The sequence below is a fragment of the Trachemys scripta genome, chromosome 5 (genome assembly GCF_013100865.1).
Source record: "Trachemys scripta elegans isolate TJP31775 chromosome 5, CAS_Tse_1.0, whole genome shotgun sequence".
NCBI classification, from domain to species: domain Eukaryota; kingdom Metazoa; phylum Chordata; order Testudines; family Emydidae; genus Trachemys; species Trachemys scripta.
This window is the reverse complement of record NC_048302.1, coordinates 75,786,466-75,811,521: the sequence shown is the minus strand read 5'-3', so window position 1 is coordinate 75,811,521 and position 25,056 is coordinate 75,786,466. Positions and strand designations below refer to the sequence as shown.

Sequence of the window (25,056 nt, the reverse complement as noted above, 5' to 3'; positions counted from 1 at the left end):
TGATTCCATTTTTAATTTTTTTTTTTAAATTGCCAAGATCAAACAAACCTGGAAGTACAGTATACTTCAATATCAGGCTCAATATAGTAGGTTTAACAGTGAAGCTTGAAAGTTTGTTGCAAGAAATATATATTTATACAACTATTCAAATAAACAGGCATATATTTCCCAAATATTTATATTATCATACCTTAGATCCACTAAATACAGTAAATCGGTCAAATTCCCACCAAATACATGTAGCATAAATATATATATTTATATTTTGAGGTAGTCTTGTGAGAATTTTGAATACCTGTTTTCATTCTGTAAATACGGTATGTAACAGGATGCATATCTGTTCTTTATATGTTTTTATGGAAATAATTTTAATTCACAATCTAAACTGAAAAAATAAACAGATATTGTACACTTGGGAAGCAGTTTTGTCATAATATAATGCCTCATATATGTACAACAGCAAGGACTGGCATCGATTATTTGGTCCTGGCTAAAATAATTTATAATGTATAGAACATTTTCTCAACTGCAGTGAACGTCTGCAGTCACCATTATATTAAAAGAAAGAGAAACATAATTATCTCACAATATAATATCAACTAATACTGCAAGACTAAATACTTCTTATTACTTATCTTACTGTACTGGCTTATTTAATAAGCAATACAAATTTTCAAGAGGATTACAGTATCATTAGGTTTTTTTTTATTTTTTCCTGAACTAGATTTGAATAGATTTCTTTTTGTGGTTAGCTATGCCTGTCAGAATGGTGGCATGCATTTTCTCAACCTCATACCATGTGTCCTTTTATGTCTTTTTCATTTTCAGTAATGTCAGATAGGATCCCTCTTAAACTACAACCCTCTCTTCCTTTAAAGGGAACTAAAGTCTCATTTATCACTTCTAAGCTATTTTCTTTCTTTCTTTGACTTTGTTTAGCATCTCAGCCAATATTGTGTTTAAATTCCTAGCAAGACCAAAGCCTATTTGTAGTATCTGAGAAGGAAAAAAAAATGTTCTATATAATGAAAAGACCTGTGGGGGAGGGAGACTCTGGCACACAGCACAAAAATGAGCCCACTTGTATTACTACGATTTTCTCTAGAATTTCCAATCGTGCATTTTTATTTTCATTAGTTATAACACACTTTGAGCATTTTGAAACCACTCAGTTATAGTAGATCTGAAATTATGATTAATCTAAACCATTGCAAACACACAAACACGCACCAGGATGAGGTATAGTCAATATATGAGATTGGGAGAGTGGAATCTGATCAAGAAAGAGACATACACAACAAAAGAGCATGATCAAATAATCATATAGAACTAGGAGACCCATCCAGGTCAGGAACCTATCCCAATGCAATTTTTAGAATTGTTTATTTCTTCATTGCACAAGAAGCCACTTATTTAAGGATGCAGCAGAAATTAGTTTCTTTCCAGGTAGCACAAGGCCCAGATAGTTGTGGAAGCAGGATAATGACTATGGAATAGGCTGATCTTTCTACAGCACTCTCCTGCTCTGCTTCACAGACTTGTAGAGCTAGTTGAGGGGGATTTCTGTCTCTCACATTACTGATAGACTGTTGGCTAACAGGAGAGACTTCAGCCTCTTCTCAACTGCTAAATTTTGTGAGCCTGAGGTGATCAAGAAGTCAGATTGTTGCTCTTTCTCTCTCTCTCTTTCTGGTCAACAATTCTGTTTCAGGGAGAGAGTTTACTACAGACCACAATCCCTTTAATTGTCTTCCCTGGCTAAATTACATCCAATCAGAAGAAAATGCTGTCCCATGCACTAGTACCTTTAGGAGGCTGGGAAGATTATCAGTAAAGTCTCTACGATACCATTTTCTTGACTGCTATACCTGTATATTGCCAATTCAAGGAGAATAGAATGCCAGAAGAGAAATGATCACACCAAAATCATGAAGAGCCACAACAAAGAATTTGGGCATGATAAGGATCCAGGTGATTTTTTTCAGTTTTAAATATTTTGTCAAAATTTAAAGAATTCTCAATGTGAAATAGAACTTTTGGAATCAAATTTGTCCATGAATGCCTTATACTTTAAATGTTTGAATAATAACTTGAGAGAGAGAGAGGGAAAGTGGAGGAGAGGGAAAAGACAGAGGGAGAGTATAACACCAATGCATGGTATTTCTCAATAGCGTAGTAAAAGTAAGACAGATGATTTACGTCTCTGTGTCTTCCTTTTCTGAATGAGAGTCGCATTTTAAATAAACAAACAAATAAACAAACATAAATAAAATTGGTAGCTTGCAACATTCCACAAAAAACTTCTTGCTCAAAACCATGAACATTTTATTGTCCCTAGCAGTTTTCTTTACTATCTATTTAATCTCGCACAAAAACTAGTGTCACCAAACTGCTACATGCTGTCTACATTTTACTTCCATTCAGCAAGCACTTTTTCTGAATCTATCAAGTTAATCCATTATTCTTACTAAGAAAAGAAGAATGACAGCTTGTTTTTTATTTTAAACACAGCACAACTAACATCAAGCCAAAGCCTATGATAATAAATACTACATATTCTTTGTTTTGGGTCTACAAAGCTATCAGTCATATAGTCAACGCAGAATTAACATTCTTCAGTTTCTAACAGATATGTCAGAAGGCATGATCATTGTAATATAGTATTTCTGAAAAAGTCCTTACCTTTTGAGAGACTTTCCCACCTTTGGCAGACCCTTAAAATGAAACATTTACCTGTTAAAACAGAACATATAATTTATTGTTAGTGATATTTCAACATTTTAACTATAAACAAATCTCCATTTACTCAGCAAACATATAGAGCACTTCAATGTAAATACTGGCAATCATGTTTATTCATTAACCTCAATCATTATCTATTGTTTAATGTTAATAACTAAGAGATCTATTATTTCAGTGGTAGTTAGGTGCCCTGTGGGATTTTCAAAAGTATATAGGCACCTATCTACATCTCTAGGTATCTATATACCTTTAAAATCCAGCTCCTAGTCATTTGTGTGAGCTTTCTTTTCTTTCCTTTTCTGAAAATACATAGAATACCACTCAGTGAAGTCTTATGAAAAACTGCATTATCTCCTCAGACAGTAACAAGCATGTGGGTAGTGAAAATTCAGTTCTTCTGACTATTGCAGTATAGCATTTTCCCTCTATCCTCTGGGCCAAATTTTTAAAAGTGCCTCAGCCAAGGATTTAATTTGCACCTTCAGTGAATTCTAGGTGCATTACTAAGACAATATTTAGGCATTTAGCTACTTGATTTATAGATGCAAATGACAGACATATGAAATTTTTGAAGTACGTAAAGTACAGTTACCCATTTGGCACAGGGGAAAGATAAAGTTTTGGGCTTTGTAGGGTAATTCTGTTTGGAGGAGTAATCGCTGATGTAGAGTCAGGGTAATCCTTGGTGTGTACACATATAACAGAAATATACAAAAAGTCTTGTTTCCTTGAGCAGCGATAGGAACATGCAGCAGCACCCAGACACTCTACTTGCTCAGAAATCCTCTACTGATCTCCTCCAGCCAGCACTGGATTCAAGAAAAACTTGTCTCTCTGCCTCTGCTTTTATTCAGGGTTACCCACAAGTACTGTTCCTGGCTGACTTACTCCAACTCATACAGCCTGGAACCAATGCCTAACCCCTGCGTTTGGAATCCCTTGGGGAAACCTTATCAATGGAGAAGTCAAAAAGGTGACAACTGGGAGGGAAGGGAAGCGATACCCAGAAAGGGAAGAAGGGGGTGGGTAATTTGGGGACTGTGCCTTTGTTCTGCTCTAGTGATAGAAAGCAGACATAAATATATCTTTAAAGGTGTGTATGCTCTGTTTGCCTTGGATTTCTCTACAGTTGCATAAGATCAGCTAGCAGTTACCAGTGAATCTGGCCCTAAAAGTTAAAAGTTTTATAAAGTGATTTAAGATTTATTCTTCATACATTCAAATCATTTGAAATATCACATAGTAACATTGTCTTTGAGATTTGTATTTACTTTTCATGTATAACTGTACATTGTTTTTAATGAGGAAATTTTCAGACAAAAATTTAGTTATGATGCAGTTAAGGTTGAAGGTACATATCTGTCGCAGCCCTATGCTCTGTCATGGAGTCTGGATGGCCAATTGTCAGTCAGAAGGTCACATTCGGTGTCGTGTGCAACACATTGGGGCCGTGTGACCATTCTCGAACCTTCCGTCTGGTCAATTGTGGGTCACAATGGTACCGTGTGCTACAATTCCAGCATGCCATGTGCATAAGTTTAGCGTGCCGGGTGCAGTATCTGTTTACATAGAGGGCACCAGCTCGGAGCCTGGTTGGTGTAGGAGTGGGGAACCAATTAGATGCTAGCACGAGCAAGGGTCTTCGAATAAAACTATGTCCCTCGCCTAAACCAGCAGGAGTGTCCGCGTGTTAGCTGGAAGGCCTGATCACCCTTTCAGCCAGGATCTCCTACGGATTTAGCCGGCTTGTGTCATGTCATCTCGGGTTACATCTCATCATGTCCCTGGTGTCTGTACTGCTGGTCAGCTGCGCCTGGAGTGTGGTATGTACATATTAATTTTTGTAGATATTCTGTTTGTTAGGCCTTTTTTCTTTATTACTTGGTACCAAATCTCATGTATAATGTATAGAGGACGAATTGTTACAGTTTACTCAGTTTTATATGTTTGTTCTGGTTTGTCAGTAAATAGTTGGTTGTAAATTATCTGACTCTTTGTTGTTAAGTGTACATAAACTGTTTTATATTACTGCTCTGGTGATATTTTTTGGTTGGTTACTTGTTCCTATTTCAATTGAATTTGTACTGTTAGTTGGTAAAGGTGCTCCTCCCCAGCCCAAGTTGTGATTCATCCCCCATTAATAAATGGCCACCTGTTTTGAATTACAATCTGCCTCTGTCTCAATTTTCCTCTTCCACGTGAATCCTCATTCGAACCTGTATTGGTCTTGGACAATATCCACACTTCAGTTTGAAAGCTTTAGAGATCCCAAACCAAGCATTATAAACCCTGGAAGATCTGCAATGACACCATGAAGGGAAAAAAATGGAACATCTTTTAAAAAACATTTTGTCTAATCTGGGATCACAAATACTAACATGGTTATTGCATGACACCACTGCAGGACTGAATTGAGCCTGTTTGGATGCCTTAGCTGTGTGTTTCCATCTCATATGTGAATCTGACCCTTAGTTGTTATTCCAAGAAATACATTTAGTCCAATAGCATAAAAAATAAGGATTTTTTATCATTTCCAAAATAATGATGGAGTGAGAACCAAACACACTTGCAACTATATTTTTAGTTTGAGATTTATTTTAAATTCTTCATTAGAAAAGTGAGAAAATTAGCAAGCACTCCTCTCACTTATATCATTGACGTATATCATGGGATTGAAGTTTCTCACTGGCAACATAATTATTGAAAAAATATAGTCATAAAATAAAAATGATTTTAAAGAACAAATGTAGTTCTCCTTGCTTCTTGCCTTGCTTTCACCCTTCAGTTATTAGTGGTTCCTTCATTGTGCAAAATAGCATTTATTTTAACAAATAGGCTTATGCAAATCATATTAAATACGGGCCCAGGATTCAGAAAATTCAGTGAATGCTTTCAGAAATACCATTGCCTAATGAATAATGCTTGAAGCACAGTAGTTTCTTTATACTTTGAGTGGCTAGAGTTGTTGGATTCTTTCCATTATGCTATTTTGTTAATATGAATTTGACAATATGGTGATTCAGAGATGCCAAAAATATGACAGGCAAATCTGTCTTCCAGATTGTAAGGGAAGGAAAAGGGAATTTTAAGCTTCAGATAATATCTATAAAGATATATATGTAAACCGAGGCTTGCTACATCATGCAATAGTGAAGTCTATGGACCTATCAAGAAGAAAAAATAACCAAGAAATATATAGCACAATTGTTAAAAACTTGACAATTAACTAATGTTAGGTATGTTTAAAAATCAGAGCCCAGGCTCCTAATGCAGAAAGGCTCACTAAAGCTATAGTAATATTGGAAGACACCAACATCTTCCTTCTTCCACCTAGTTATAAAAGTAATCTTCAAATTGTGAATCCAAGTACAGTGATGTAGTGATATCTGAAGACAACATGAAATAATTTAGAGTTATGCCCTGCCACTATTTATCAAAATGGGTGTTAAATTATAATTATTAGGCTTCAAATTTGAATATCAACATAGCTATCATTATCCTTTTCAAGTTATTTAATCAGCTGATGTCACTGCACTCAAAGCACAAGAATATAAAATTAGTGGATAACAGTATGAACTCAGGAAAGAAGAGGGACCATCATGTGATGCAGATCAACATAAACTACAGTGAGTGGCATTTTGGTAGTATGAATGGGCATAGTCTCCTGAGGACTGAAATATTTCTTGTGTTCTATTTATGACTACAACAATCACAAAATACATGTATCTCACCAATACATTAAACCTCTCCAATAAGTTCGGCATCATTATGTAGTTAGATGGTAGAATTTTGTGAAGTCTCAGTGGAGTGAAAGCCATATTATAAGCTGGCTTTTTGACAGTTTAGTGACATACTTCCACTGTGGGGATAAGGGAGGGGCAAACTTTTGCTCAGATCCTGCAAAAAATTATGCATCAGCTTAACTTTAATGGGACATGAATAGTCCTATTGAAATCAGAGTGGCATGGGACTATTCACATGCTTAACGTTCAAGCCCTAAAATACCAGGTATCTCCCAATATTCTAATTCCAAAGATATGTCATTGAAAGGCACTCACACAGCAGGTGAAATGGAGACACATAAAGTGAAAGAATTAAAATAAACAAACCTAAAAACACACATTGATCTATTTGCCACAGTAATAGCATTTATTCATACTTATTATATTTATCATTATGCAAAAGGGTTAATTGAGGAGCATCAAAAACTCCAAATTTTCCACTGCAGAACAAATTAATGATAAAGTAAACTTTGAAAAGTACACCTCAAGACCACTCTCAGTCAGGAAAAATATGATGCTTCAAAATCCTGGCCCTATCATAGCTGTCAGCAACATCTATGGAGAGGGATGTACTTCTTTATATTACTATAATAATAAAATATTAACATAATAAAGGGATAGTTGGCATTTAGCAAGCTAATTATTAATATTTTATAAAACAATCTAAACAGATGCAAAGGAAACTAACTGGCACTTTCAAATGAAGAACTGCCTGACCTGTATGTCATTTTCAAATGCATTTTTTACTAGACTAGATCACTTTTATCTATCAATATTTACTCAGCAACAAAGCAATACATATTGTACTGGCAGAAAAAAATAAGTGAGTTTAGTTCTGATTCAACATCCCTGGAGACTGATGCTCTTTTTATCCACAGAACAAGTATTGCACAGGCAAATGTAACTTTCTCCAGCAATGTGCCCCAGATCAGCTCTGAAGGGACCACTTCTAGAGTGTGAGTATGTAGTTTATTCTGCTTACCAGCACAATCCCTAGTTTTTCAACTAAAGCTGCCAACTAATGCCAATTGTGGTGGTAGTTTGCGTGATGTGGACACCACTAGGTACTGAAATCAACAATTATTTTCCTAAAGGAGTGTTAGATAACAACCATTATGGAAACTGTTTCAGTCACTAGTGACCAGGATCAAAGTCAAACTTTGTCTACTCTCTTGAGCTAATATTTAAGATTAATGCAACCAAACCCAAATGCAGCACTGCTGAAGGAATAATAGAATCATAGAATATCAGGGTTGGAAGGGACCTCAGGAGGTCATCTAGTCCATCCCCCTGCTCAAAGCAGGACCAGTCCCCAACTAAATCATCCCAGCCAGGGCTTTGTCAAGCCTGACCTTAAAAACTTCTAATGAAGGAGATTCCACCACCTCCCTAGGTAACCCATTCCAGTGCTTCACCACCCTCCTAGTGAAGAAGTTTTTCCTAATATCCAACCTAAACCTCCCCCACTGCAACTTGAGACCATTACTCCTTATTCTGTCATCTGGTACCACTGAGAACAGACTAGATCCATCCTCTTTGGAACCCCCTTTCAGGTAGTTGAAAGCAGCTATCAAATCCCCCCTCATTCTTCTCTTCTGCAGACTAAACAATCCCAGTTCCCTCAGGCTCTCTTCATAAGTCATGTGTTCCAGCCCCCTAATCGTTTGTGTTGCCCTCTGCTGGACTCTTTCCAATTTTTCCACATCCTTCTTGTAGTGTGGGGTCCAAAATTGGAAACAGTACTCCAGATGAGGCCTCACCAATGTCGAATAGAGGGGAATGATCACATCCCTCGATCTGCTGGCAATGCACCTACTTATACAGCCCAAAATGCTGTTAGCCTTCTTAGCAACAAGGGCACACTGTTGACTCATATCCAGCTTCTCATCCACTGTAACCCCTAGGTCCTTTTCTGCAGAACTGCTGCCTAGCTATTCGGTCCCTAGTCTGTAGCAGTGCATGGGATTCTTCCGTCCTAAGTGCAGGACTCTGCACTTGTCCTTGTTGAACCTCATCAGATTTCTTTTGACCCAATCCTCCAATTTGTCTAGGTCCCTTTTTATCCTATCCTTACCCTCCAGCGTATCTACCACTCCTCCCAGTTTAGTGTCATCTGCAAACTTGCTGAGGGTGTAGTCCACGCCATCCTCCAGGTCATTAATGAAGATATTGAACAAAACCGGCCCCAGGACCGACCCTTGGGGCACTCCGCTTGATACCGGCTGCCAACTAGACATGGAGTCATTGATCACTACCTGTTGAGCCCGATGATCTAGCCAGTTTTCTATCCACCTTATAGTCCATTCATCCACCCCATACTTCTTTAACTTGCCGGCAAGAATACTGTGGGAGACCATATCAAAACTTTGCTAAAGTCAAGGAATAACACGTCCACTGCTTTCCCCTCCTCCACAGACCCAGTTATCTCATCACAGAAGGCAATTAGGTTAGTCAGGCATGACTTGCCCTTGGTGAATCCATGCTGACCGTTCCTGATCACTTTCCTCTCCTCTAAGTGCTTCAGAATTGATTCCTTGAGGACCTGCTCCATGATTTTTCCAGGGACTGAGGTGAGGCTGACTGGCCTGTAGTTCCCCGGATCCTCCTCCTTCCCTTTTTTAAAGATGGACACTACATTAGCCTTTTTCCAGTCATCTGGACCTCCCCCAATTGCCATGAGTTTTCATAGATAATAGCCGGCGGCTCTGCAATCACATCCGCCAACTCCTTTAGCACCCTCGGATGCAGTGCATCCGGCCCCATGGACTTGTGCTCGTCCAGGTTTTCTAAATAGTCCTGAACCACTTCTTTCTCCACAGAGGGCTGGTCACCTTCTCCCCATACTGTGCTGCCCAGTGAAGCAGTCTGGGAGCTGACCTTGTTCGTGAAGACAGAGGCAAAAAAAGCATTGAGTACATTAGCTTTTTCCACATCCTCCGTCACTAGGTTGCCTCCCTCATTCAGTAAGGGGTCCACACTTTCCTTGACTTTCTTCTTGTTGCTAACATACCTGAAGAAACCTTTCTTGTTACTCTTAATATCTCTTGCTAGCTGCAACTCCAAATGTGATTTGGCCTTCCTGATTTCACTCCTGCATGCCTGAGCAATATTTTTATACTCCTCCCCGGTCATTTGTCCAATCTTCCACTTCTTGTAAGCTTCTTTTTTGTGTTTAAGATCAGCAAGGATTTCACTGTTAAGCCAAGCTGGTCACCTGCCATATTTACTATTCTTTCTGTACATCAGGATGGTTTGTTCCTGCAACCTCAATAAGGATTCTTTAAAATACAGCCAGCTCACCTGGACTCCTTTCCCCCTCATGTTATTTTCCCAGGGGATCCTGCCCATCAGTTCCCTGAGGGAATCAAAGTCTGCTTCTCTGAAGTCCAGGGTCCATATTCTGTTGATCTCCTTTATTCCTTGTGTCAGGATCCTGAACTCAACAATCTCATGGTCACTGCCTCCCATGTTTCCCACCCACTTTTGCTTTCCCTACTAATTCTTCCCTATTTGTGAGCAGAAGGTTAAGAAGAGCTCTGCCCCTAGTTGGTTCCTCCAGCACTTGCACCAGGAAATTGTCCCCTACACTTTCTAAAAACTTCCTGGATTGTCTGTGCACTGCTGTATTGCTCTCCCAGCAGATATCAGGGTGATGAAGTCTCTCACGAGAACCCATGGCCTGTGATCTAGTAACTTCTGTTAGATGCTGGAAGAAAGCCTCTTCCACCTCATCCCCGTGGTCTGGTGGTCTATAGCAGACTCCCATCACACATCACCCTTGTTGTTCACACTTCTAAACTTAATCCAGGGACTCTCAGGTTTTTCTGCAGTTTCATACCAGAGCTCTGAGCAGTCATACTGCTCAGAGATGAAAGGCTGACCATTTAAAAATATACCTGAACTAAAAGTCCTATGACCTTACGAGCTAAAATAGAAAATCCTTCACAGAAAGCAATTGAAGTTGTAACAGATTTAGCCAACATTTTAAAGGGACCAAAAAAACACACATAAACGAGATTTTAGTTTTCATAGGGAAAATTCTTGCTCCTTTGTTTTGAATAAGTGGCATACTGTGGTTAAGAATGCCTTCAGCTGGCAGTTTAAGGAATTTTATTCCTTTGTTGGCCAATTTTTCAATCTCAGGAGGTGCACCTATAAATTTCAGCTGCAGTCAATACAGATGACATCTGGTGAAAAGTGTTTCACATATACAAAGAATCTAGTTAGGCAAATAAAATTCAGCCACAGTACAAAGCTAAGTTAGCTTAACGTGGATATAAACATTATTAAAGCTAACTTGCTTCCCCTCTGTGGGAAACCATGAATCACAGAAACTGTATGAATGTGTATGACAGGTGGAATGAGGGGAAAGACCAGGAGTTGGCCCTGATTGGCATGTTCAACTTGACTACATAGACCCTGATCCTGCAAACACTTAAACATAAGCTTAACTTCAGAGCTGCTACTCAAATGCATGAAGTTAAACTCATGCATAATTATTTACAGGATCATGGCCTTAATCTTCTGTTTCCAATGTGAATTTTTGTTTCAAAGATATCACACTGTAAAGCAGAGGGTTTGTTTCTCCCAACTTGGTTTTTTGCACATGAAAGATAATTGATCAGATTTTTGTGTGTGCTTCAGTAGTATAGAATTATTGACGTAAATATAATAAAAGTAAAACTCTAACGTGCTTTTGATCGCCTTATCTTTGAAATACAATATAAGAGCCTTTATCCATTAACTGTACAGAATTTGATTACAACAAAGGAAATCGAGACATAGTATTTTGAACATTGAGAGGATCTCATATTTTGCGAGTTATTGAGAATACTGTACAAAGGGTGTTTCGAGACCCAAGTGAAAGCATGAAAAATACCATAAAAATAAGGTATTTCACATATGTTTTGCTTGTATGAACAAATAGATAGAATTTGACACCGTTAATCCATATTCGGGTTATATAGTGCTGCCCATCACCATAGTAACTGATCACCTTCCATGTAAAAGCAATAGTAACAGCAAAAAAATGCTAGAGACTCTGAAATCCACTTCTTTTTCGGGGTAAAAACTCTGCTTAGGAAAGGGCCTCATTTTAATTTTTAAATTAATTAATTTACTTTTTTTTACAGATGATTTGTTTCAGTGTAATTGTTTATGGATGCTTGACAGAAATGGTTTGTTCCATAAATTATGCTGATGTTTCATTTTTGTACAGACTTCATCACAATTATAAAGTAGCATGGAAATTAGAAATAGAATACTCTAGATTCTCCCTCAAGTTTGAGTCTAAATTGATAAGAACAACAATGCACTCACCACACCCCTTATTCACTAACAAAGCAGCAAGTAACTATTGTAGCTCAGATGTTATATCTGGCTTGGTCTCTTTTTTTGTAGAGAGAGAGAGACTGTTACAATTTCTTGTTGATAGTGACCCTTCCACTATCAGGATCAGCACAAGCCCTTGCTATGATATATTAGGGGTAGTACTCCAGGATCTCACGTGACAGTAACTAGGGAGAGTAGTCCAACTGCCAACAACAGCCGCCCCACTTTCTCACACAGTATGTCATCAGCAGAGGTAGGGATTATTCCGAAATGGGGATGAACGGCTTTTTAATCACCGCCAGTAGAATAAAAAAAACAAACAAACCCACACCTGTGTTAGACTATTAATTGCCCTATTCCTTATATATGCACACAGACATACCATTCACAACGTCATAGACACAGCAAACTTTAAAAACATCGTGTCTTGAAGACAGGATTGTGATAATTAGAGGTAATACTACAATATTTGCACTGCTGGTATTCATTTATTTACTTACTCATCTTGTTTTGTGTAAAACACTACAAATGATCTCTTGGGTTTTCCTTATGCTTTAAAATGTATTTCTTAGCTGTGTCTTCACTATTGTTAAATGAAATACTTTTCTGATATTAGAGCAGTGAAATAGGATTCCCCCCACACACACACACACAAACTAGTGGGGATAGTGGAATAGTTGCTATATCCTTTTAAACTGTTCTATATCAAATCATATTATCATTAAAAAAACATATTGTAAAAGTAAGGACATTTATATCTTGTCATCTCTCTCTCTTAAATCAGTCTTTTTCTGAATAACTTTCTATGGCAAAGTCCCCAGCATGAGTTAAAATACATGGGCAAGGACTCTCAGATTGTAACCACAAATACTGAGTAACAAATATATTCTGCCATGAATAGCTAGGTCCTCAAATTGAATGGTGAAGTTAGTGACCATCACGCCTCTAACAAAAATCAACAGCTTCTCTTTGCAGAGGTTTGTGTGAATAATTTCTTGTGACTCATATAGAATTCTACCCTTCAAATTTTGTGTATGTTTTTTTTCAATTCAGCCTAATTGTAAAGATGGTTAGAGTGAAATTTACACTACAAATGAAACTACACCAAAATCAGGTTAGGGGACAACTGTTGTGTTAAAACAATAATAAAAAACAGGTTATCTGCATAGTGCTACTTATAGTGGGGTCAAGCAAAGATAACTTCTTGGGCTGCATCTTAATTGTCCTTTCAGTTCTGTGATCTAAACCTGTCTTGAACTGGGATGATCTTTTCAAAAGCGTCTGCTCTGAAGACACACTGTTTGTCATTCGGTCACTTAAGCACAAGAGTATTTACATTATGCTGAAACATTACATGTCTCAGGTGGATGGATCAGTTTTCCATAATTAATATTCACATAAATAAGAATGTTTTCATGTTTCTCTTAATCGGATGTTACCAATGGAACAGGTTTGTTTACTATGGATGGACATTTAGCATATTCATTGTGACACTGTTGACTTTGATCTGTGATGCCCTTGATATGTTTCAGTGCCAAGAGAGTTTTTGGCTGAATTTCAGTACAATAAGCCATCTTTTGACTGCTGTCAAGAAAAGTCTGTTGGATGACAATAAACAAAATGCCATTGCCACAATAACTTTGGGGCTTTATTTATAATGTTCTCTACTCTACGCTGGGAACCTGGTATGCACGTAAAAATTCTTTATTGATTCTCCTTTAATCATAGACCAAAACTAACCTATAATGAAAGGGATAAACACTGTATCGTGACTCCTCACTTTATATCCTGCTTTAGACAAATCGGTATATGACTTTTCCCTGTAAGAGCCATTAGTCCTACTATTATTTCCAGACTTGCCTAAGGATCCTGTTGTTAGCTCTATAAGTCTAATATATGTGACTTAACACATTTTAGTCACATTAAGATCAGAAAAATGTCTTCAAAATGACGATGAAGTGTTCCTTGTTTATTTTCAGTTGGTGACTTCTACATGTAAATTTCAGTGCTTAAGTCAGGGAAGATTTTTTTTTTTGTTCGTTTACTGCAAGAACAACAGATTTAAGCTATTTCTTTATTACAGAAAAGAGCGTTCTATGGGATCAGAGCTATGATCTGGGCAGTCAGTAGTAGTACTTGGACTTTTATTCCTAAAGAACCTGGCAAACAGTGTTTTAACGGTAGTAGTGTCTGAGGCAGGATTGTTTCTCCACATGAGAAATACTTTGCTGTTAAAGGGCTAGCCACACCCTTCAGGGAGAAAGAAGTAGAGGAGGGAAGGCCATAAAATGTCTATCCTTGTCCTACCGCTAAAGATCTTTACAGATCCACAGCCTGTCTACAGATCTGACCACAAAATAGCTAACAACCACAACAGACTAGGCAATTATCATAGCAGTAATCAAGTGAGATGAGTCAAGCACCCAAGTCCAGACTGGAGGGGGAGCAGAGGAAACCCAACATGGATGCCAGGTCCCAGTTGCTACTATTTATTTTCTCCTCCTGCTACATAAGATGTACATCTATTTTGGATCTAGTCCTATATGAGGATAGACCATGGACTCAAAAAAGACTTATGGTTAAATCAGAAGCTAAATTTGAAGGCCTGGGACCAACACAGAACAAGTTGGAACTAAACAGAGAGAGCAAAACTGGGAAACACCAGCCAGGAATACACCAGCGAGCTCATGCTAGTAGCAACAGTCTACATGGACCAGTTTTGGGGGCACTAAATTGAGGTCTTGCACTGGGGGTCCATTCAACATTCTGGAGCTTAATAAGCACTGCAAATATTTTAGAGAAGAATGGGAGAACTGTGTTATTTAATAAGTAAATAAAATGTTTAATTTACAACTAACCAACATCTGCTTGCTTATTAGGTAGCTGAGGTATGCCCACACCACTACAAGCCTAGATCCCATGGCTTTGAAAGGTTTATATGTCCTTAATTGGCCTTTAGTTCAGACAGTCTAGGTGTAAGTTACAATAGAATCCCTTTTACTACAATACAATGTCTCTCATTCTCACACAAATGAAGAGCTATGCAGTAAATAAAATGTTTTGTCTTCTACTTCAATCATGATTCAATTTTTTTTATCCTTTTCTATATCCAGATTCTGATTAAAAGATAAGCATAAAAAAAGCATTCACAAATGGAGATTCATGCATACAGTCTTCACTTACATTCTTGGGCCCTTAATAAGAATTTGTCAATGCAGTGCTATTGAACTGTAAGTATGAGTAATTCCCTTAGCTCACATTGGCTAAATTAAGTGATCTGACCAATTACTTTGCTTGGTTAATCACTTTTTCCACATAATTTGCTCTTGCTAATAGAAATTACATCTTTTTCATGAGCAGGAAATTATCCTTCATTTTCTTTCATATATACAGTATACTAATGATAAATGAACCTCACACTTCATGTCTCCGATGGAAAAGCATGAAGTAAATGAGACTTGAAGGGAGATGCATCCCCAGAAGAGAAATTGTAGTTCTCCTGGGCTCTACATGTGTGTGGTAGAAGTGCTCCTCCCTGCCTTTGAAGCAAGACCTTCAGAGAGAATCTGCTGGTTGGCAGCTCACTGTTTCCATTGCAGCTGCAAGAAAAGATTAGTGGGAGGCTGCTCGTGGCCTTCTCATCAACTATATAGGAAATTACCAAGTACAGAGATGGAGTGGGAAGCAGCAATAAGTGGCAAGGAGAATTTTTGTGGGAGCTAGAGAAGGACAAAGGACTTTTGCACATACGTAAACTTCTATACAAATACCTGCTTCATAGCAAAAAGACTAGTCTTGTTTCAGTTTTCCAAAATGTTTTCAAAAGTAAATGAAATTAAATTTTCTCATTAAATTATGTTTTGTAAGTTAACATAACCATTTAATAAATCAGGAAGCATGTACAAAAAGGTAGTGCAGGCTAGTTCATATGTGTCAGCTTTTTGTTAATAATGATAGAATACCGAATAAGAAATCTTAAATAACTGCATTTGCTGCCCACCAAGGCTGTGTACTAACTATATTTCTTTGTATTTGATTGATCTCAGTAAAGTATATATTATAGATCCCACCTCTTTTTGGAAAAGAATACTTTAATGCTTTGGTTTGAGAGGTATTCCCTCCATGAGAAGGCATTGGATGTTGTAAGTTCTCTCGTTCCTTAGATAACATATGCACTTCCCACCATCTTTGGGAATGCTTCTGATTTGTTTATGTAAATCTCCACTTTAAAAAAAATAGAATAAAAAGTGATGAACACTTCACATATAAACAAGGAAATGTTGACTAAATTTTCAAATATGTACATTATCTTTGGGTGCCCAACTTGAGACAATTCAAAGATACTGCTTTTTTTAGGGGAACCACATTTGTCACCCAAAGACTAAGGCACCCAAAGATCAGCTGGCAGCTTAGGTCTATATTCTATACATTTTAGAAGATGAGTTTCTGATGCAGTGCTATTTCATAGACATGGTATGGATATGTTCATTTATTTTGAGAAAGTGAGTCTGATGAAGAGGTGTTTGGAGAAAAAAAGTCAAGATAAACAGTAAAAATTAAAAAAAGGCAATTTTATTTCTTGTATTGACCCTTGTTATGAAGAGTTATAGCAGAGAGAATCCAGAATGATCCAATGACTTATGGATCCTAGTCCTAGTTCAAAACCACATTTCAGATATTCTCTGAAAAAAAGATAAGAAGAATACCTTAATTTTAAAAATTTCTGAAGGCTAAGGAGAGGATAATTTCTTCTAACTAGTGTTACATATAAGATTAGAGAGGCACAGTTTTACTAAGGAAAGAAAAATACTGGAGGTTTTCAGACCAAGTGGTCTTAAAAAATAATCTAATTAAGTAATAAACTAAGAAGTATACAAGTTCATACAAAAGGGCAAGAGAAGAAGCCATAGGATTTTCACTGACGGCTTGTCTACACTACATAATTAAGTTAACTTTATCTAATTTGACCTCGAGCCTCCAAATGAATTAAATTGATTGTGCATGGCCACACCATGCTCATTGTCTTGATGGAGTGCATCCTCACTAGCAGTGCCTGCATTGATGCACAAAGCAGCTCATCATGGGTAGCTATCCCAAAGTGCAACTTCCCATAGTGTGTTTTGGGAAGTTTGTGCAATGTCTCATGGGACCAACACATTGTTGCAAGGGAGAATGGGAACATTGCATCGGCATCCCATGATGCGCTGTGCTCAACGGCAAAAAACCCAGTGGTTTTCATGCCTTAAAACGACCGGGCATATACCATAATCCCAGAAACATGAAGCCTACTCAGCTGTGCACTCTTGATTTGAGTATCTCAAACACCTCGCGCCTTCTCCTGCAGTATTTCCAGAACCAAAGTAGGATCCGCCGCACGGAACATAGCAATGTCCTGCAGGCAGTCCTCCTGCAAGCCATTGAAAAAAAACAATTCACAGTTGCTGCTGCCAGTCACAGGGCAGCTGCACTCTGTTGAGCACCATTTCTGGTCCTGTGAAACAAGCACTGACTGCTGGGACCGCATCATTTTGCAGGTATGGGATAATGAGCAGTGGCTGCAGAACTTTTGAATGTGTAAGGCCACCTTCCAGGAACTTTGTGCAGAGCTTTCCCCTGCCCTGAAGTTCAGCAACACAAAAATGAAAGCTGCTCTGACAGCGGAGAAGTGAGTGGTGATCACTATTTGGAAGCTTGCAATGCCTGACACTTACCGGTCAGTGGGGAATCAATTTGGAGTAGGTAAATCAACCGTGGGAGTTGCTGTGCTCCAAGTGTGCAAGGCCATTAATCGAATTCTGCTGTGAAGCAACACAGTAATGCCAGGGTAAAAAATATATCGGAAGGACAGAACAGGTAGTGCTGGTGGGGGAGTGGCATTATATGTGAAAGAAAGCGTAGAATCAAATGAAGAAGTAAAAGTCGTAAATGAATCAAACTGTACCATAGAATTTTATGGAGAGAAATTCCATGCTCTAATAATAAGAATATAGCAGTAGGGATATATTACCGACCACCTGGCCAGGATGGTGATAGTGACTGTGAAATGCTCAGGGAGATTACAGAAGCTATTAAAATAAAAAAACTCAATAATAATAATGGGGGATTTCAATTATCCCCATATTGACTGGATACATGTCACCTCAGGACGGGATACAGAGATAAAGTTTCTTGACACCTTAAATGACTGCTTCTTGGAGCAGGTGATCCTGGAACCCATCAGAGGAGAGGCAATTCTTGATTTAGTCCTAAGTGGAGCACAGATCTGGTCTAAGAGGTGAATATAGCTGGACCACTTGGTAATAGTGACCATAATATAGTTAAATTTAATATCCCTGTGGCAGGAAAAACACCACAATAGCCCAACACTGTAGCATTTAATTTCAGAAAGGGGAACTACACAAAAATGAGGAGGTTAGTTAAACATAAATTAAAGGTAGAGTGCCAAAAGTGAAATCTCTGCAAGCTGCGTAGATACTTTATAAAGACACCATAATAGAGGCTCAACTTAAATGTATATCCCAAATTAAAAAAAAAAACAAAAAACATAAGAGAACCAAAAAAGAACCACCATGGCTAAACAGCAAAGTAAAAGAAGTAGTGAGGGGGGGAGGGATAGCTCAGTGGTTTGAGCATTGGCTTGCTTAAACCCAGCATTGTGAGTTCAATCCTTGAGGGGACCACTTGGGTATCTGGGGCAAAATCAGTACTTGGTCCTGCTAGTGAAGACAGGGGGCTGGACTCAATGATCTTTCAAGGTCCCTTCTAGGTCTAGGAGATGGGAAATCTCCATTATTTTTTTTTAAAAAGGCATCCTTTTAAAAGTGGAAGTTAAATCCTAGTGAGGAAAATAGAAAGGAGCATAAACACTGGCAAATGAAGTGTAAAAATACAATTAGGAAGGCCAAAAAAGTATTTGAGGAACAGTTAGCCAAAGACTCAAAAAGTAATAGCATTTTTTTAAGTATATCAGAAGCAGGAAGCCTGCTAAACAACCAGTGGGGCTACTGGACAATCAAGGTGCTAAAGGAGCACTCAAGGACAATAAGGCCATTGTGGAGAAACGAAATGAATTCTCTGCATTAGTCTTCATGGCTGAGGATGTCAGGGAGATTCCCAAATTCTGAGGAACTGTCCCAGATTGAGGTATCATTAAAGGAGGTTTTGGAACAAATTGATAAATTAAACAGCAATAAGTCACGAGGACCAGATGGTGTTCACCCAAGAGATCTGAAGGAACTCAAATGTGAAATTGCAGAACTACTAACTGTAGTCTGTAACCTATCATTTAAATCAGCTTCTGTACCAGATGACTGGAGGATAACTAACATCACGCCAATTTTTAAAAAGGACTCCAGAGGTGATCCTGGCAATTACAGACCTGTAAGCCTGACTTCAGTACTGGTAAACTGGTTGAAACTATAATAAAGAACAATATTGTCAAACATATAGATGAAAATAATTTGTTGAGGAACAGTCATCATGGTTTTAGTAAAGGGAAATCATGCCTCACCAATCTACTAGAATTCTTTGAGGGGGTCAACAACCATATGGACCAAGGGGATCCAGTGGATATATTGTATTTAGATTTTCAGAAAGCCTTTGACAAGGTCCCTCACCAAAGGCTCTTACGCAAAGTAAGCTGCCATGGGATAAGAGGGAAGGTGCTCTCATGGACTGGTAACTGGTTAAAAGATGGGAAACAAAGGGTAGGTATAAATGATCAGTTTTCAAAATTGAGAGAGGTAAATCGTGGTGTCCCCCAGGGATCTGTCTGGGACCAGTCCTATTCAACATATTCATAAATAATCTGGAAAAAAGGGGTAAACAGTGAGGTGGCAAAATTTGCAGATGATAAAAAATTACTAAAGATAGTTAAGACACAGGCAGAGTGTGAAGAGCTACAAAGGGATCTCTAAAAACTGGGTGACTGGGCAACAAAATGGCAGATGAAATTTAATGTTGATAAATGCAAAGTAATGTACATTGGAAAGCATAATCCTAACAATACATATAAAATGATGGGGTCTAAATTGGCTGTTACCACTCAAGAAAGATCTTGGAGTCATTGTGTATAGTTCTCTGAAAACATCCACTCAATGTGCAGCAGCAGTCAAAAAAGTGAACAGAATGCTGGGAATAATTAAGAAGGGGATAGAAAATATCATAATGCCTCTATATAAATCCATGGTATGCCCACATCTTGAATACTGTGTGCAGATGAGGTCGCACTATCTCAAAAAAGATATATTGGAATTGGAAAAGGTTCAGAAAAGGGCAACAAAATGATTAGGGGTATGGAACAGCTTCATTAATTAATAAGACTGGGACTTTTCAAAAGGTCTATAAAATCATGACTGGTGTAGAAAAAGTAGATAAGGAAGTGTTGTTTACTACTTCTCATAATACAAGAATTAGGGGTCACCAAATGAAATTAATAGGCATCAGCTTTAAAACAAATAAAAGGAAGTATTTCTTCAAACAATGCATAGTCAACCTGTGGAACTCCTTGCCAGAGGACATTGTGACGGCCAAGACCATAACAGGGTTCAAAAAAGAACTAGATAAATTAATGGAGGATAGGTCCATCAGTGGCTATTAGCCAGGATAGGCAGGAATGGTATCCCGAGCCTCTGTTTGACAGAAGCTGGGAATGAGTGACAGGGGATGGATCGCTTGATGATTACCTGTTCTGTTCATTCCCCCTGGGGCACTTGGCACTGGCCACTGTCGGAAGACATGATACTGGGCTAGATGGACCTTTAGTCTGAGCCAGTAGGGTCATTCTTATGAAGGGTAGTGAGTCTGGGAAATGTGCAGGTTTTGCCGCAATGGGGTTTCCTAATTGCAGTGGTGCAATAGATGGCACGCATATCCCCATCTTGGCACTAGACCACCTTGCCAAAGAGTACATAATCCAAAAGGGATACTTTTCAATGGTGTTGCAAGTGCTTGTGGATCATAGGGGGTGTTTCACTGATATCAATATAGGATGGTCGGGAAAGGTTCATGATGCACGCATCTTTAGGAACTCGGGTATGTTCAAAAAGTTGCAATTCAGTACTTTCTTTCCTGACCACAAAATGAACCTTGACAATGTTGAGATGCCTATAGTTATCCTGGGGGACCCAGCCTACCCCTTGCTCCCATCATGGGCTCTAGGTTTGTATAATTTTTGGTGGTGCCTAGAAAGGGTCCAAGCAGAACCATCTCGTCCATAGGATGGACTAAGACAACGCACCCCGGGCCCCGCCCTTTGGAATGCCCCATGCTTCAGGGGGACACGAGGTTCAGGGCGGCCGGGGAGATTAGTGGGGGGCCTGGTGCCAACAGCAGCGAGCGACTGGGCCCCAGCCCGCCCTGCGCCTCTGACTCCCGATGTCATTCGGGGGAGGGGGTGGAAGCCGGAAAGAGGTGGGACGAAGGCTCAGGGAAAGGGGCAGGAAGAAGAGGGGTGGAGCAGGGGCAGGAAGAGGCGGGGCAGGGTGGGCTGGGGCCGGGTCACTCGCTGCTGCCGGCATCAGTTCCCCTGTTAACCCTCCAGGCCACCCTGGACCCTGCTTTCCTCTGAAGCATGGGGCCCCCTAAAGTGCAGGGCTGGGGCCGGTTGCCCTGGTCCATCCTAAGGACAGGACAGCTCTGAAAATATAAGCCAAAACAATGGTGGAGCATGGGAACCATGGGCCCATATAATTTGCCACCTATGGCTCCCATAGCTCATGAAGCTATACATCGGCCATATGGACAGCAGTGAGGAACCGTTCAACTATAGGCTCATCAAGTGCAGAATGGTGGTTGAATGTGCCTTTGGTCATTTGAAAGGGTGCTGGAGAAGTTTACTAACAAGGTTGCATCTTAGTGAAGAGAACATGATTATAGCTGCCTGCTGTGTGCTCCATAATATCTGTGAAAAAAAGGGGTCAAATTTTCCGCAGGGGTGGGCAGTTGAATCAGATCACATGGCAGCCATTTTTGAAAAGCCAGACACCAGCGCAATAAGAAAAGCACAGCAAGGGGTGCTGTGTATCCATGAGGCTTTGAAAATCCGTTTCAATAATGAGTCACAGTAATGTGAGCTGCTTGTCTGTGTTGTGCTTTCCCAAACCTTCATCTGGCTTGTATCACTGTCCCTGTAAAGCCAACCCCCCACCCAATCCCACTGCTTCTACTCAATAAAGAACATTTATTTCTTGAATCCATTTACTTTATTTAACAAAACATAAGTAAAGAGGGAGAAGAGAAAAAAAAAGGGAGAAATTTGTAAAGTTGGAACGGGAGAAACAATTCAGCTGTGTAACAATACCGCAATCCAGACCATCAAAGGTCTGTGAATGGATGCCTTCTGTTCCTTGTACCCTCCCACTGAGTTAAGTGAAAGGGATCATGGACTTTTCTCCCATGCCTCAGGGAATGCCTGGGGGAGGGTGATTCTGTGCCAGTGATTCTGGTTGGCTGTTCACCACGGTCTCCAGAGGGACTCTATCCTCCTGCTTCTGTTCCTGCAGTTCAATCAGATGCCTCAACATGTCTTGGTCCCTCATAATCCGAAGCATCTGACCCTGCACCGCATGCTCTTGCTCATTGGAAGCTTTCCTGCTCTCCATGTCCATGTCTAACTTCTCAGACAGTGAAATCCTCCACGCTCTCAGCTCTGTCTTAGCTGTCTCATAGACTCATAGACTCATAGACTTTAAGGTCAGAAGGGACCATTATGATCATCTGGTCTGACACCCTGCATGCTGCAGGCCACATGACCCTTCCCTGGACTCTGCCATTGAAGTCCCTAATCCTGTGTTTTAGTGACCTCAAACGGCAGAGACCCTCCTGCTAGTGATCCCTGCCCCATGCTGCGGAGGAAGGCGAAAAACCTCCAGAGGCTCAGCCAATCTACCCTGGAGGAAAATTCCTTCCCGACCCCAAATATGGCGATCAGTACTACCCCGAGCATGTAGGCAAGAGTCTCTAGCCTGGCCCTTGTTGGCCATTATGCTATTTATGTACCATTGCTTGGTTTTCCTCGGCTACTATGTTTTACCATTAAACCATTCCCTCCATAAACTTATCTAACTTAATCTTAAAACCAGACAGGTCCGTCGCCCCCACCGTTTCCCTCGGAAGGCCGTTCCAATATTTCACCCCTCTGACGGTCAGAAACCTTCGTCTAATTTCAAGCCTGAACTTCCCCACGGCCAGTTTGTATCCATTTGTTCTCGTGTCCACATTAGTACTAAGCTGAAATAATTCCTCTCCCTCCCTTGTATTTATCCCTCTGATATATTTAAAGATAGTAATCATATCCCCCCTCAGCCTTCGTTTTGTCAGACTAAACAACCCAAGCTCCTCTAATCTCTTTTCATACGACAGGTTTTCCATTCCTCTGATCATCCTAGTCGCCCTTCTCTGCACCCGTTCCAATTTGAGTTAATCTTTTTTAAACATGGGAGACCAGAACTGCACACAGTACTCCAAATGAGGTCTCACCAGCGCCTTATACAACGGAAGCAGGACCTCCTTATCCCTACTAGATATACCTCGCCTAATACATCCCAAGACCGCATTGGCTTTTTTCACCGCTACGTCACATTGTCGACTCATAGTCATCCTGCGGTCCACAAGGACCCCTAGGTCCTTCTCCTCTTCCGTTACTTCTAACCAATGCGTCCCCATCTTGTAACTAAAATTGTTATTAGTCATCCCCAAGTGCATCACCTTACACTTTTCACTATTAAATTTCATCTTATTTCTGATACTCCAATTCACAAGCTCATTCAAGTCTCCCTGCAGAATATCCCTATCCTCCTCCGAATTTGCAACTCCTCCCACCTTCGTATCATCCGCAAACTTTATCAGCCCACTCTTGCAATTGGTTCCGAGGTCAGTTATAAATAGATTAAATAAAATGGGTCCCAAAACCGAACCTTGAGGCACTCCACTAGTAACCTCCCTCCAACCCGACAGTTCACCCTTTAATACGACCTGCTGCATTCTCCCCATTAACCAATTCCTTATCCACCTCTGGATTTTCATATCGATCTCCATGTTTTCCAGTTTAACCAATAATTCCTCATGGGGTACAGTATCAAACGCTTTACTGAAATCCAGGTATATTAGGTCCACCGCATTTCCCTTATCTAGTAAGTCCGTTACTTTCTCAAAGAAGGAGATCAGATTCGTTTGGCACGATCTATCCTTCGTAAAACCATGCTGTAATTTATCGCAATTGCCATTAACCTCTAGGTCCTCAACTAGTTTCTCTTTCAGAATCTTCTCCAGCACCTTGCACACTACAGATGTTAAACTAACAGGCCTGTAGTTACCCGGATCACTTTTTTTCCCTTTCTTGAAAATAGGGACCACGTTGGCTATTCTCCAGTCTAACGGGACCACCCCCGAGTTTACAGATTCATTAAATATTATCGCTAACGGGCCTGCTATTTCCCGCGCCAATTCCTTCAATATTCTCGGATGAAGATCGTCCGGTCCTCCCGACTTAGTCCCATTAAGGCGTTCAAGTTTTGTTTCTACCTCAGATGCGGTAATCCCCCATCCTGTATGCCCCTCTGTAACGGTGCTAGTATCCCTAATACCTTCATTGGCCTCATTAAACACCGATGCAAAATATTCATTGAGATATTGCGCCATGCCTAGATTATCTTTAATCTCCTCTCCGGCTATAGTCTTCAGCGGTCCCACTTCTTCTTTCTTTGCTTTCTTCCTATTTATATGGCTGTAAAACCTTTTACTATTGCTTTTAATTCCCCTCGCTAGGTCCAACTCTACACGGCCTTTCGCCTTTCTCACTCTATCTCTACATTCTCTGACTTCACTAAGGTAAGTTTCCTTACTGATCCCTCCCCTCTTCCACTCTTTGTACGCTTTCTGTTTTTTCCTAATCGCTCCTTTGAGTCGGTCGCTCATCCAGCTCGGTCTAAATCTTTTGCTTAGTAATCTTTTTCCCTTTTTGGGGATACAGGCCTCTGACAGCTCATGCATCTTTAACTTAAAGTAATCCCAGGCTTCTTCTGCCTTTAGATCCCTTAATACGTTTGCCCAATCCACTTCCCTTACCAGTGGCATTCATTATCTCGGTGAACATGTCCTCCTGTGTTCTCTTTCTCCTCCTTCTAATCAGTGAAAGTCTACTTTCAGGTATTGATGACACGCTGAAGGACACATTTCCAGCTGTCAGTCATGGGAAAAGCCA

The 25,056-nt window shown here is 39.7% G+C and overlaps 1 long non-coding RNA gene across 1 annotated transcript in view; it reads right to left on the bottom strand.

Moving 5' to 3' along the window:
• Positions 1 to 2,681: 2,681 nt before the first annotated feature.
• LOC117878618 overlaps positions 2,682 to 25,056 on the bottom strand; it is a 336,345-nt gene continuing 313,970 nt past the window's right edge. Inside the window, exon 3 of the long non-coding RNA XR_004646026.1 lies at positions 2,682 to 2,733. This is a non-coding gene — a long non-coding RNA (uncharacterized LOC117878618). The remainder of the gene's footprint in view (positions 2,734 to 25,056) is intronic.